General features: G+C 44.5%; 1 pseudogene; it reads left to right on the top strand.

Annotated features, from left to right (window-relative positions):
• The first annotated feature begins 7423 nt into the window (after positions 1-7423).
• The window catches only part of LOC112262426, an 86062-nt pseudogene continuing 79782 nt past the window's right edge, over positions 7424-13703 (top strand).

Genomic DNA, 13703 nt, shown 5'->3' on the forward strand with positions numbered 1-13703 from the left:
GGAACAGATCGCCGCCTGGTTCCACTGGCCCGGGATGAGGAGGACCATGGAAGACTACTGTCGCAGCTGCTCGGAGTGTCAAATGACTGCCCCAAAGGCCCACTTCCGAAACCCACTGGTCCCCCTACCGATCATCGGGGTGCACTTTCAACGCATTGCCATGGACATAGTGGAACCCCTGGTAAAAACAAAATGAGGACACCGGTACATCCTGGTAATAGTAGACTATTCCATCCGGTATCCCGAGGCCATTCCCCTAAGGGCGGCGGTATCCAAGGGAATCATCCGGGAGCTGTTCCACCTCTTTAGCCGGGTGGGCATCCCAAACGAGATCCTGAAAAAAGATTTGTGTGTTCTCCTACAGATTAAGCAAATCCGGACCTCCGTCTTTCACCCGCAGACAGATGGGCTCGTCGAGAGGTTCAATAAAACGCTCAAACAAATGCTGCGGAGGGTCATTGAGCAGGACGGGAAGAACTGGGACCAGCTACTACCCCAACTAATGTTCTAAATCCGTGAAGTACCCCAGTCCTCCACTGGGTTTCCCCCTTTCGAACTCCACTATGGGAGGAGGCCACGTGGCCTAATGGACCTTGCCAAGGAGGTGTGGGAAGCTCAACCGACCCCCTTACGCAGTGTGGTAGAGCACATGGAGACGATGAGGGAGTGGATGACAGCCATATGGCCAGTCGTGAGGGAACATATGGAGAAGGCCCAACGCGCCCAAGCCCAGGTCTACAATCAGGGAGCCCAGCCTCGAGAATTCCAGGTGGGAGACAGGGAGTTGGTCTTAATCCCCATGGCCGAAAGTAAGTTCCTGGCAACATGGCACGGACCATACGAGGTGATCGGGAAGCTGGGACCTGTCAATTACCGCGTACGGCAACAGGGGAGATAGACACCCCAACAGATTTACCACGTGAACCTGTTGAAGAAGTGGCACGAGAGGACAGCCTTGGCAGTGTTATTGTCGGGACCCAGGACGCCAACGGTACCAGTGGTGGTCCCGAGCAAAGAGGACCTCGACCCGGCCCAGAAGCAAGAGCTCAGGGAGGTCGTTGATCGGAACATGGCAGTGTTCTCCGAGAAGCCGACCACACGACCCTCATTGAGCACCACATCCGTACCCGGCCCAGGGAAACGGTAGGAAAGAGGCCATATTGGATTCCGGAGGCCCGAAGGAAGGCCGTGAAACAGGAAGTGGAGGCTATGCTGAGGATGGGGGTCGTTGAAGAGTCCCACAGTGCGTGGTGCCGTCCCATCGTGTTGGTGCCCAAACCAGACGGTAGCCTACACTTCTGTAATGATTTCCAGGGTGTGAACGACGGCGCCCCGCCCACATTCCAGCGACTGATGAACAAAGTACTTCGAACCCACCAGCAGTACGCAGCGGCCTATTTGGATGACATCATCATCCACAGCCAAGGTTGGGAAGAGCACCTGATGCGGCCTATTTGGATGACATCATCATCCACAGCCAAGGTTGGGAAGCGCACCTGATGCTTCAGGCGGTGCTGGACGCGCTCAGACAAGCCGGGTCGACAGCGAACCCCAAGGAATGCAAACTTCTTGTCTCTTCAATGCTTTTCTTTTTCTGTTGTGCACAAGTTTTCTGTTGTGCACAAGGGGTGAAGCATGGAAACATGGATGCCCTATCGAGAAGGGAGACATACGTCGCACTGATGACAGTCCCCTCCCCGACAGAGCTAAGGGGGGGTGGCGTACAGCAGGTCAGCCACCAGGGGTAGACTCGTCGATGCCTGCTGACAGACAGAGTATACATCACAAGGCGATGGCTCCCTCTGCTGGACATGCCAGGTTTCGATGGACTTTCCAGCCAGGACTAATTGGGGCTGATTGGGGTTGGTGAGTAATCAAGGGCTGATTGCTCACCAGCTGTACGAGTCCCATAAAGCTGCCAGAAGGGCAGCACACAGGGACGAGACTAGGGGAAGAAAGGACTATAGTTTGGGACAGTTCGAGACGTAACAGGAGGGAGTTCCGTTTTTGATCCCCACAGGATACAGCAAGACCCGGAGCCCAGAAGACGGGATCCCCGAGAGGGTCTCATTTCTTTTGAACAATTATTTTAATAAACAGCTTTGAAACTGAGCTTATCCTACTCTGTCCGTGTCTGATCTGTGTAAACGTTTTTGACCCAACCCCATCGTCTGCCACAATTATTACAAGGCGTGGAGATAGGGTGTATGGAAGTCCTTTGTATAAGGAGGCAGCTGATTGCTGAACAGAGTAAAGATGTTTTCATTTCCCTCTTTTTGCTGAGATATGTCCAAAGGAGGAGTTTGATGAAATTTGTGTGGGTTAATTTGATACAAATGGTGTTCTGATGAGGAAATTGTGTTTTCGCACCACTTCCAGGCAAGACTATAGACCTTATGTGTCAGAAATTGACGTTCCAGTACACGTTGACAAGAGATAATGAGGTTGGCTCATGATGGTAGTATGGCATGCCATCTTGGGATCAACAAAATATATGACAAACCTTTCAGCAGGGTTCTGGTGGACTGTGTTGGTCCTTTTTCCAAAGCAAAGAGGGGTAACCAGTTTCTCTTGATCATCATGCACACTGCCACTCGTTTCCCGGATGCCATTCTTCTGAGGAAAATCATGGCTCCAAGTATTGTTAAGGCGAATTTCGAATTTCTTGTCAAAGTTTTTCCAGCAAGTGCTACAGCAGTTGGGTGTTACCCATTGCCCCTCTAGTGCCTACCACCCAGTCTCAAAATGCTCTTGAGAGACTTCATCAGACATTGAAGTCTATGTTGAGAGCATACTGCTATGAGTTTCAGAAAGACTGGGAAGGTTGTTCAGGAATCTCTTGATTTTAGTCCAAAGAGGTCATTTGAGCTTGCTGCGAGAGAGGTTGCTGCAGGACATCTTAATTAAACACAAAAACAAATCTGTTAGCGCACGTTAGTGTTTTTCAAAACAGATGCACCGCACCTTTGAGTTGCCAGTGGGAATCTGGGGAAGGCGCAAACGAATATTAAATGTTGGTACGGTCGAAAGGCCTGAAGCAACACTTTTGATGTCCTGGTCCTGGTGCTCATTGCTTGTCAGGCCCTTACCCCATAGTGAAAAAAAAATTGTTATCAGGATTAGGTCATCGTTACACCGGAGCGCAGTAAAAAACCTTTCTGTGTCATGTCAACATGTTGAAACCATACTTCACCTGCTAAGATTGGGTGGAGAAGTCGGTGGACACCGGTAGAGATCTTCTGCCTGTGGCCACTACTGTCACCATTGACTATAGTCTTCCACAAGAGGACAAGGTAATCCCAATACACCCTGTGCCTGTTGTTGGACAGTTGCGTAACTCAAAGATTCTACACTGAAAAAAATATAAACGCAACATGTAAAGTGTTGGTCCCATGTTTCATGAGCTGAAATAAAAGATCCCAGAACTTTTCCATGCTTATTTCTGTCAACTTTTGTGCACATATTTGTTTACATCCTTGTTAGTGAGCATTTCTCCTTTGCCAAGACAGTCCATCCACCTAACAAATGTGGCGTATCAAGAAGCTGATTAAACAGCATGATCATTACACAGGTGCACCTTGTTCTGGGGACAATAACAAGCCACTGTACAATGTGCAGTTTTGTCATACAACACAATGCCACAGAGGTCTCAAGTTTTGAGGGTGCGAGCAATTGGCATGCTGACTGCAGGAATGTCCACCAGAGCTGCTGAAAGATAAATTAATGTTAATTTCTGTACCATAATGTCATTTTAGAGAATTTGGCAGTACCTCCAATCAGCTTCACAAACGCAGACCACGTGTAATCACGCCAGCCCAAGACCTCCACATAAGGCTTCTTCACCTGCAGGATCGTCTGAGACCAGCCACCTGGACAGCTGATAAAACTAGATTTGCACAACCAAAAAATTTCTGTGCAAACTGTCAGAAACAGTCTCAGGGAAGCTCATCTGCGTGCTCGTCGTCCTCACCAGGGTCTTGACCTGACTGCAGTTTGGCGTCGTTACCAACTTTAGTGGGGAAATGTTAACCTTCGACGACCACTGGAGATGTGTGCTCTTCACGAATTAATCCCGGTTTCAACTGTACCGGGCAGATGGCAGACAGCGTGTTTGGAGTCGTGTAGACGAGCAGCTTGCTGATATCAACATTGTGGACAGAGTGCCCCATAGAGGCGATGGGGTTATGGTATGGGCAGGCATAAGCTATGGACAACAAACTCAATTCCATTTTATCGATAGTAGTTTGAATGCACAGAGATACCGTGACGAGATCCTGAGGCCCATTGTCATACCATTCATCTGCCGCCATCACCTCATGTTTCAGCATGATAATGCACAACCCCATGTTGCAAGGATAATTTCAGTAATTCTCTGGATCGATGTGTGCCACTGCGTGTTCCAGTTACCGCTAATATCCAGAACTTCTCACAGGCATTGAAGAGGAGTGGAACAACATTCCACAGTCCATAATCAACACCCTGATCAACTTTATGCAAATGTCATGTGTCGTGCTGCATGAGGCAAATGGTACCTTAAAAAACACCACATACTGACTGGTTTTCTGATCCCCTCCCCTACTTATTTTTAAGGTATCTGTTGCCAACAGATGCATATCTTTATTCCCAGTCATGTGAAATCCACAGATTGGGCCTAATGAATTTATTTCCTTATATGAACTGTAACTTAGTAAAATCTTTGAATTTGTTGCATGTTGTATTTATATTTCAATGTACAGTGCCTTGCGAAAGTATTCGGCCCCCTTGAACTTTGCGACCTTTTGCCACATTTCAGGCTTCAAACATAAAGATATAAAACTATTTTTTTTGTGAAGAATCAACAACAAGTGGGACACAATCATGAAGTGGAACAACATTTATTGGATATTTCAAACTTTTTTAACAAATCAAAAACTGAAAAATTGGGCGTGCAAAATTATTCAGCCCCCTTAAGTTAATACTTTGTAGCGCCACCTTTTGCTGCGATTACAGCTGTAAGTCGCTTGGGGTATGTCTCTATCAGTTTTGCACATCTAGAGACTGACATTTTTTCCCATTCCTCCTTGCAAAACAGCTCGAGCTCAGTGAGGTTGGATGGAGAGCATTTGTGAACAGCAGTTTTCAGTTCTTTCCACAGATTCTCGATTGGATTCAGGTCTGGACTTTGACTTGGCCATTCTAACACCTGGATATGTTTATTTTTGAACCATTCCATTGTAGATTTTGCTTTATGTTTTGGATCATTGTCTTGTTGGAAGACAAATCTCCGTCCCAGTCTCAGGTCTTTTGCAGACTCCATCAGGTTTTCTTCCAGAATGGTCCTGTATTTGGCTCCATCCATCTTCCCATCAATTTTAACCATCTTCCCTGTCCCTGCTGAAGAAAAGCAGGCCCAAACCATGATGCTGCCACCACCATGTTTGACAGTGGGGATGTTGTGTTCAGGGTGATGAGCTGTGTTGCTTTTATGCCAAATATAACGTTTTGCATTGTTGCCAAAAAGTTCAATTTTGGTTTCATCTGACCAGAGCACCTTCTTCCACATGTTTGGTGTGTCTCCCAGGTGGCTTGTGGCAAACTTTAAACAACACTTTTTATGGATATCTTTAAGAAATGGCTTTCTTCTTGCCACTCTTCCATAAAGGCCAGATTTGTGCAATATACGACTGATTGTTGTCCTATGGACAGAGTCTCCCACCTCAGCTGTAGATCTCTGCAGTTCATCCAGAGTGATCATGGGCCTCTTGGCTGCATCTCTGATCAGTCTTCTCCTTGTATGAGCTGAAAGTTTAGAGGGACGGCCAGGTCTTGGTAGATTTGCAGTGGTCTGATACTCCTTCCATTTCAATATTATCACTTGCACAGTGCTCCTTGGGATGTTTAAAGCTTGGGAAATCTTTTTGTATCCAAATCCGGCTTTAAACTTCTTCACAACAGTATCTCGGACCTGCCTGGTGTGTTCCTTGTTCTTCATGATGCTCTCTGCGCTTTTAACGGACCTCTGAGACTATCACAGTGCAGGTGCATTTATACGGAGACTTGATTACACACAGGTGGATTGTATTTATCATCATTAGTCATTTAGGTCAACATTGGATCATTCAGAGATCCTCACTGAACTTCTGGAGAGAGTTTTCTGCACTGAAAGTAAAGGGGCTGAATAATTTTGCACGCCCAATTTTTCAGTTTTTGATTTGTTAAAAAAGTTTGAAATATCCAATAAATGTCGTTCCACTTCATGATTGTGTCCCACTTGTTGTTGATTCTTCACAAAAAATACAGTTTTATATCTTTATGTTTGAAGCCTGAAATGTGGCAAAAGGTCGCAAAGTTCAAGGGGGCCGAATATTTTCGCAAGGCACTGTATATATTTTTAACATTTGGTCATTGGATTGATAAAAAATAAATAACCCAAATATTCTGTGTGACCACCCACCAATGTGGCCGGTAATACATCCACTAGTATTTGGTTTGTGGCTGGTGTTAATTTCTCACCCTAATGGAAACATCCTCTGAGGTTTCTGAGGAGGTCAGTCGCCTTGTAGTTCTTGCTTATCTTGGGGTGAGCTTAGTACTTCTGAATCAGCTTGCCACCGATGCTTTCCTTAAAGGACTGACAAATCAAAAAGTGACACTGACTCAAAACAGGGCTTGACGCATATCATCATGGTCGGATTCAGCCACCAATGACAGAGTTCAAGGGCCCTCGTACATTGAGTGTACAAAACATTAAGAATGGCTCTTTCCATGAGATATACTGAGCAGGTGAATTCAGGTGAAAGCTATGATCCCTTATTGATGTCACTTGTTAAATCTACTTAAATCCGTGTAGATGAAGGAGAGGAGACAGGTTAAAGAAGGAATTTTAAGCGTTGAGACAATTAAAACATGGATTGTGTATGTGTGCCCTTCAGAGGGTGAATGGTAGTAGGTGCTAGGCGCATCGGTTTGTGTCAAGAACTGCAATGCTGCTGTGTTAATGACACTCAACAGTTTCCTGTGTGTTATCAAGAATGGTCCAAAACCCAAAGGACATCCAGCCAACTTGACACAACTGTGGGAACCATTGGAGTCAACATGGACCAGCATCCCTGTGAAACACTTGCGACACCTTTCGACACCTTGTAGAGTCCATGGCCCGGCAAATTGAGGTTACAAGTCAGCCATTTCCAGTTCCAACATCTACCCAGCTCCAAAAGCTTTTGAGAGGGAAAGGAGGGGATCCAGCCAAGGCAAAGTGACATTCAGGTCCCCAAGCCCTAACAAAGCCACCTGTTACCAATGTGGGGAGAATGGGCATTTCTGCAGACATTGTTCCAAGTCCACAATCCCGCCCCATAGAGCTTCAACTGCAGGTAACAGCCCCGTTCCAAATACCATCACCAGGTCGACAACCCAAAACCTGGTGCTTCTACTGTTCTCAAACATGAACACGGCTGAGGACGTCTCCTCTGACAGTGTTGCAGTTCTTCCTGAGCCACCTAAACTGCAGCAGTGGGCCAGCCGGACACCCCACAAGCCGAGGAACGAGCAGCTGGCATGGGAGAAAACATTAGATCCAGACCCAACATGGGTCCAGTTAGACAGAAACACAGGGAGTCCCAGACCTACACGCCAGCCTGTTCCACACTCCTCCTCTGGGTTCTCTGGGTCCACACTCAAACAAACAAGGCTGAGGACGAAGACAGAGAGACTAAAATTGGGTGAGCAGGGTTCCCTCTATCAGCAACAGGGCCTGCAGAAAGAGAAAAACAACAACGTTGTCACGAACCCCGCCGAAGATGGTGCCTCTTCCTGTTCGGGCGGTGCTCGGCGGTCGTCGTCGCCGGCCTATTAGCTGCCATCGATTCCCTTTCCGTTTGTTTTTGGTTATTGGGTAATTGGGTACACCTGTTTTGTATTAGGGTTTGTTTGTAGGTTATTTAAGGGCACTAGGCCCGCTGGGTATTTGTGCGGGCTTGTTTCTTGTTACTCTGTGTTGGATGGTGTTATTTGTTCGTGTCTTTATTCTCCGGACTATTTTTGTCCTGTTGTTTGGACTGGCAACTTGTATACGCCCTGTGTGTTGGCGTGACCATTTTTGGTGGGCTGGTGAATAAATTGACAAACGACTGAACCCTGCTCTCTGTGCCTGATTCCACCCACCACTCCTAGTTTTTCGTAACAAACGTTGAGGACTGTTCCAATGTTCCCATTTTACTGGAACGTTTAAGTGTCAAAAATTGGACTCTACTAGCTACTTACCTTTGCCCGTTGAGAGAAATGTTAGGTTACCCTAAAAGTGAAGTGTTGCAAAAAGGACAATCACCTTTATTTACTTACCAGTTTTGGAGAAGAACATAAAATACTTACTTACCTTGAGGTTTTTCACAATTGAATGTTATTGGTGTTCAGATTCATTTTTACATCTGTTATTTAATAAATGTAACCTGTTTTATTTGTTATAGGTGCTAAAGGGACTCGGCACCGCTGGAGGGGGTAGTGTTGTGCCACAGAAGTAGCAATCCCTCCTACTTTTACCCCTAGATGATTGACAGCCGTATGTTCCAATTGTCATGACGTCGTAAGTTTTTGTTCAGTGTTTTTCAGTTGGTACGTCAGTTCTGTTGTATGGACACCTGTGTGTGATCTGTACTGGAGATAAACAGTAACTAAAGTATTATAATTGTCTGCAATAAACATCTGAAACCAAGAGAGAAGATTGTTGTGGACCTTCTTCCTACACCATCCACACATAAGGTCTGTATCTACAAGAGAATACCTAGCTACAGTAGCTTAGTTCAGCTAACTGTTGGCCAACAGTTATCTGAAGACTGAAGAGGCTTCAATGTGAGGACAAGACCAGCCCTCTGGTTAACCTTTTTCTGAAAAACTTTGCCAGTAACCGAAGGTAAATCTCCAGTATAATCCGGAATACCATAACAGTTGGTACGGGCTATATAATGTGTGAAAATAAACATTTATATCAAACTTTTGATTAGATAGCCTCTGTAGGCCAATGTGCTGATTTAGCTAGCCAGTTTGTCTGTTTGCATGCCTGAAAATGAACCAATATCAGAACTCAGGTTAAGACACAGATACAGACAACTAGAGTCACAGATGTTTATGGACCCAAACAGGGGGCAGGCAAAAGACAGGTCAAAGGCAGGCAGAGGTCCGTAATCCAGGGCAGAGTCAATAAGGTACAGAACAGCAGGCAGGCTCGGGGTCAGGACAGGCAGAGGTTTGTTAAAAGGTCAGGCAGGTATAGAATGGCAGGTATGCTCAGGGTCAGGGCAAGCAGAATGGTCAGAACAGGGGAAACAGAACTTGAGAAAGCAGGGAGATGGTAAGACAAAACAAGATGAACTGGCAACAGACAAACAGAGAACACAGGTATAAATACACTGGGGATAACGGGGAACATGAGTGACACCTGGAGGGGGGTGGAGACAAGCACAAAGACAGGTGAAGCAGATCAGGGTTGGACACCAAAACACAGACACGAGCACAAGAAAAGGGGATATAGATAAAACTATCAACGGACTGGAACACCAGGCAACTGTTTTGCTACTCAGTGCTGTGTCTACCTAAAATATGAATGGAATGAGAAACACTGATTTAAAGGGATAGTTCACCTCAAAATTAAAGTTAAGCATATATTTGCATACCTTGAAGGTGGTGAGATGAATTACCAGTACCAACATGCCTTAACAAAGTGTGTGGAAGGTTTGAAGACTTGGGGGAATCTCAATGTTTTTTTATTCCATACTTACTCCATTCCCTCGCCTTCTGGGATGCATTTTTATGAGGACAGACGATGTAAGGAATCAAACGATACAGCCTACATTCACATTGGCTCGAACTGTGTCAGTGTGGCATTAATCATGAATTGCCATCATTGCATTGATCCCCTCTGAATGAGAAGTAGTTAATTAACCTAGAGCCAGTGTCCAGGCTTTCTGAGGAGATTTTAAGAGATTAAGACACAAGCATTAATCCGATACACGCTCAGGTAATTAATTAAAGATTTTTCTGGGCTGTGTTCAGTCACGTGGTGCAGCATTGAAATAATCGCCCCTTTTAACATGGCACCTGTCGACCTCTGAGAGAGCTGTGAATGCTCTATTTTTTTCTTCCAGTCAGTACATGGTAATGTGGCAAAGACTTTGAGTTTTTTTTGTGCAGTTTAAGTATGGTATGCTGTTGTTGCCTGAAATGCCCCTAGCAAAGAGTAAAGGCTACAATTAGGCTTAGTTCCAAAAAGGATAGACTAACAAGCAAATTCTGTCCCAATTTTTTTTACCCCTAAATCGCATTTACAATTCATATTGTGAAATAATTGCTCCTGTACTCCTCATGTTAGCTCCAATTAGTACAGTATACTAGAAGATGGCCAGAGTCACTCCCCTCCTCAAGAAACGAACACTCGACCCCTCTGACATCTTCTCTTTCACCATCTTTCTTGTTATCTCTCTCAGAAAGATCTTCTTGACCCTAACCAGTCAGATGTCTCCCTCAACTGAGATCGCTCTCCTCTGTGTCACAGAGGCTCTCCCCTCTGCCAAAGCTGACACTCTCTCCTCTGTTCTCATCTTCCTAGATCTAACCCTTGCTTTCGACACCGTGAACCATCACATCCTCCTCTTCACCCATTCAGGGCTGGGCGTCTCAGGCTCTGCACAGCAATGGATTGCATCCTAGAACAGAGGATCTGTGTCTGCACCATGTGCTCTCACTACTAGTGTACCCTAGGGCTCAGTTCTAGGCCCTCTCCTCTTTTCTCTTTACACCAAGTCACTCGTCTCAGTCATATCCTCACATGGTCTCTTCTATCATTGCTATGTGTGACACTCAACTACTTTTCTCCTTCCCCCCTTCTGACATTCAAGTGGCGACACTCATCTCTGCGCGCCTATTAGATATCTCAGCTTGTGTTATTGACTTGGTTATTGTTTACTCCATGTGTAACTTTGTTGTTGTCTGTTCACACTGCTATGCTTTATCTTGGCCAGGTCGCAGTTGTAAATGAGAACTTGTTCTCAACTAGCCTACCTGGTTAAATAAAGGTGAAATAAAAAAATAAAAAAATAAAACACAGGCACTCTGTTCTGCCACCTTTGTTCTCTTGGCCCTCCCACCCCTATGGGTGGGCAGCTTCCGCTCAGCTCAGTCAAAGCTCTTCTCTGTCCTGGCACCTCAATGGTGGAACTAACATCAAGACAGCGGAGTCCCTGCCCATCTTCCAAAATGTCTGAAACCCTACCTCTTTAAAGAATATCTTAAATAAATCAAACCCCCCACTGCTTTGACTGTTTTGCCAGTTATTTGCTATGAGGGGGAACTGTCCCAATGAAACCTCAGGACTTCTTTTAAATAAATCTCAGGATTTCATAGCATAAATTATAACAGCACAAAGTAAATGGACCGTCCTGGGGTGCACAAATGTGCATCCGTTCAGTCAGAACTTCTGGGTCTGCTATAGTCTCCTCCCAATATATCCTCTCGCACCAGATGGCTTACTTCCGCACGTGAGACTAGATCTGCTCTATCAGGTACAAATGGTGCTAAAGCAAATTGTAAGTAACTTGTAAATACATAATAATAACAGTCATGGGAGCCTGGGACCTGAAAACTGGACAACTACATCCAAAAAGAGTCGAAGGACAGAGGGATACACGGGCAAGAACCTTCTCATCATGGATTTGGTAGGACAAAAAGCATGGCCAATGTTATTGTTTCCCCCTGATGTTATTTATAAGCAGTGGTGGAAAAAGTACACACTTGTCATACTTGAGTAAAAGTAAAGATACCTTGATAGAAAATGACTCAAGTAAAAGTGAGTTACCCAGTAAAATACTACTTGGTTTTAAATAAACGTAAGTATACAAAGTAAATGTAATTGATCAAATATACTTAAGTATCAAAAGTAAAAGTATAAATAATTAAGCAAACCAGAAGGAACACATTGGTGAGTCTGCCAGATCAGAGGCATTAGGGATGACCAGGGATGTTTTCTTGATAAGTGTGTGAATTTGACAATTTTCCTGTCCTGCTAAGCATTCAAAATGTAACGAGTACTTTGGGTGTCAGGGAAAATCTATGGATTAAAAAGTACATTATTTTCTTTAGGAATGTAGTGGAATAAAAGTACACATTTTCAAAAATATAAATAGCAAAGTAAAGTACAGATACCCCAAAAAACAAATTAAGTAGTACTTGAAAGTATTTTTACTTAAGTACTTTACACCACTGTTTAAGAAGTTCTACTGTAGGTGACAGAGCGACATGTTGTGTGGACTAAAACAGCATAAAACCTGGTGTATCCCACAGCACGATCAAATGAATTAGCCAGCTACAGAAACATTGATAAATATTTTTGTAGATTTTTTTTGTCAAATTAACCAGTTAGCGATCTACCTTAGGTAGCTAGCTATGTGCTTATCTATCTCCCGTGCCAATTTCAAGTCTTAAAGTAATATCTGACTAACTCGGAAATATGAGGTAATTTCAGAATGAAAGTTAACTAGAGCATCATGCTTTGTGACATTATGTTAGCTAGCTATCCTGGTGCACTCATATGTTCATGAGCTGGCTGCTCGTTCTAAATAGTATAATCAAATCTGTTCAAGACAGTGGCAGAATGTGCAGTAGTGGTCATTCAGTTTTTGTCAGGCAAAAGTAAAATATGTGTATTTATACTGTTGCTCAATGCACAAATCGCTGTATATACAGTGCCTTCGGAAAGTATTCAGACCCCTTGACTTTTTCCACATTTTGTTACGTTACAGCCGTATCCTAAAATTGATTACATTTTAAAAATCTCAGCAATCTACACACAATACCCCATAATCACAAAGTGAAAAAAGATTATTATAATTTTTTGCCAAAAAAAACAGTAACTCCTTATTTACATAAGTATTCAGCCCCTTTGCTATGAGACTCGAAATTGAGCTCAGGTGCATCCTGTTTCCATTGATCATCCTTGAGATGCTTCAACAACTTTATAAGAGTCCACCTGTGGTAAATTATATTTATTGGACATGATTTGTAAAGGCACACATCTGTCTATATAAGCTCTCACATCTGTCTATATAAGGTCAGAGCAAAGTGGGATGTGGGAAGTGACCAAAAACCTGATGGTCTCTCTGACAGAGCTGTAGAGTTCATCTGTGGAGATGGGAGAACCTTCCAGAAGGACAACCATCTCTGCAACACTTCACCAATCAAGCCTTTATGGTAAAGTCGCCAGACGGAAGCCACTCCTCAGTAAAAGGCACGTGACAGCCAAGATTGATCTCATTGGACTGAATGTCAAGCGTCACGTCTGGAGGAAACCTGGCACCATCCCTACGGTGAAGCATGGTGGTGGCAGCATCATGCTGTGGGCATGTTTTTCAGAGGCAGGGACTGGGATACTAGTCAGTATCGAGGGAAACATGAACGGAGCAAAGTACAGAGATATCCTTGATGAAAACCTGCTACAGAGCGCTCAGGACCTCACACTGGGGCAAAGGTTCACCTTCCAACAGGACAATGACAACATAGGAGTGGCTTTGAGACAAGTCTCTGAATGACCTTGAGAGCCCAGCCAGAGCCCAGAATCCGATCGAACATCTCTGGAGAGACCTGAAAATAGCTGTGCAGCAAAGCTCCCCATCCAACCTGACAGAGAATCTGCAGAGAAGAATGAAAGAAACTCCCGAAAAATACAGGTGTGCTTGTAG

Source organism: Oncorhynchus tshawytscha, linkage group LG11 (genome assembly GCF_018296145.1).
Source record: "Oncorhynchus tshawytscha isolate Ot180627B linkage group LG11, Otsh_v2.0, whole genome shotgun sequence".
Lineage (NCBI taxonomy): Eukaryota > Metazoa > Chordata > Actinopteri > Salmoniformes > Salmonidae > Oncorhynchus > Oncorhynchus tshawytscha.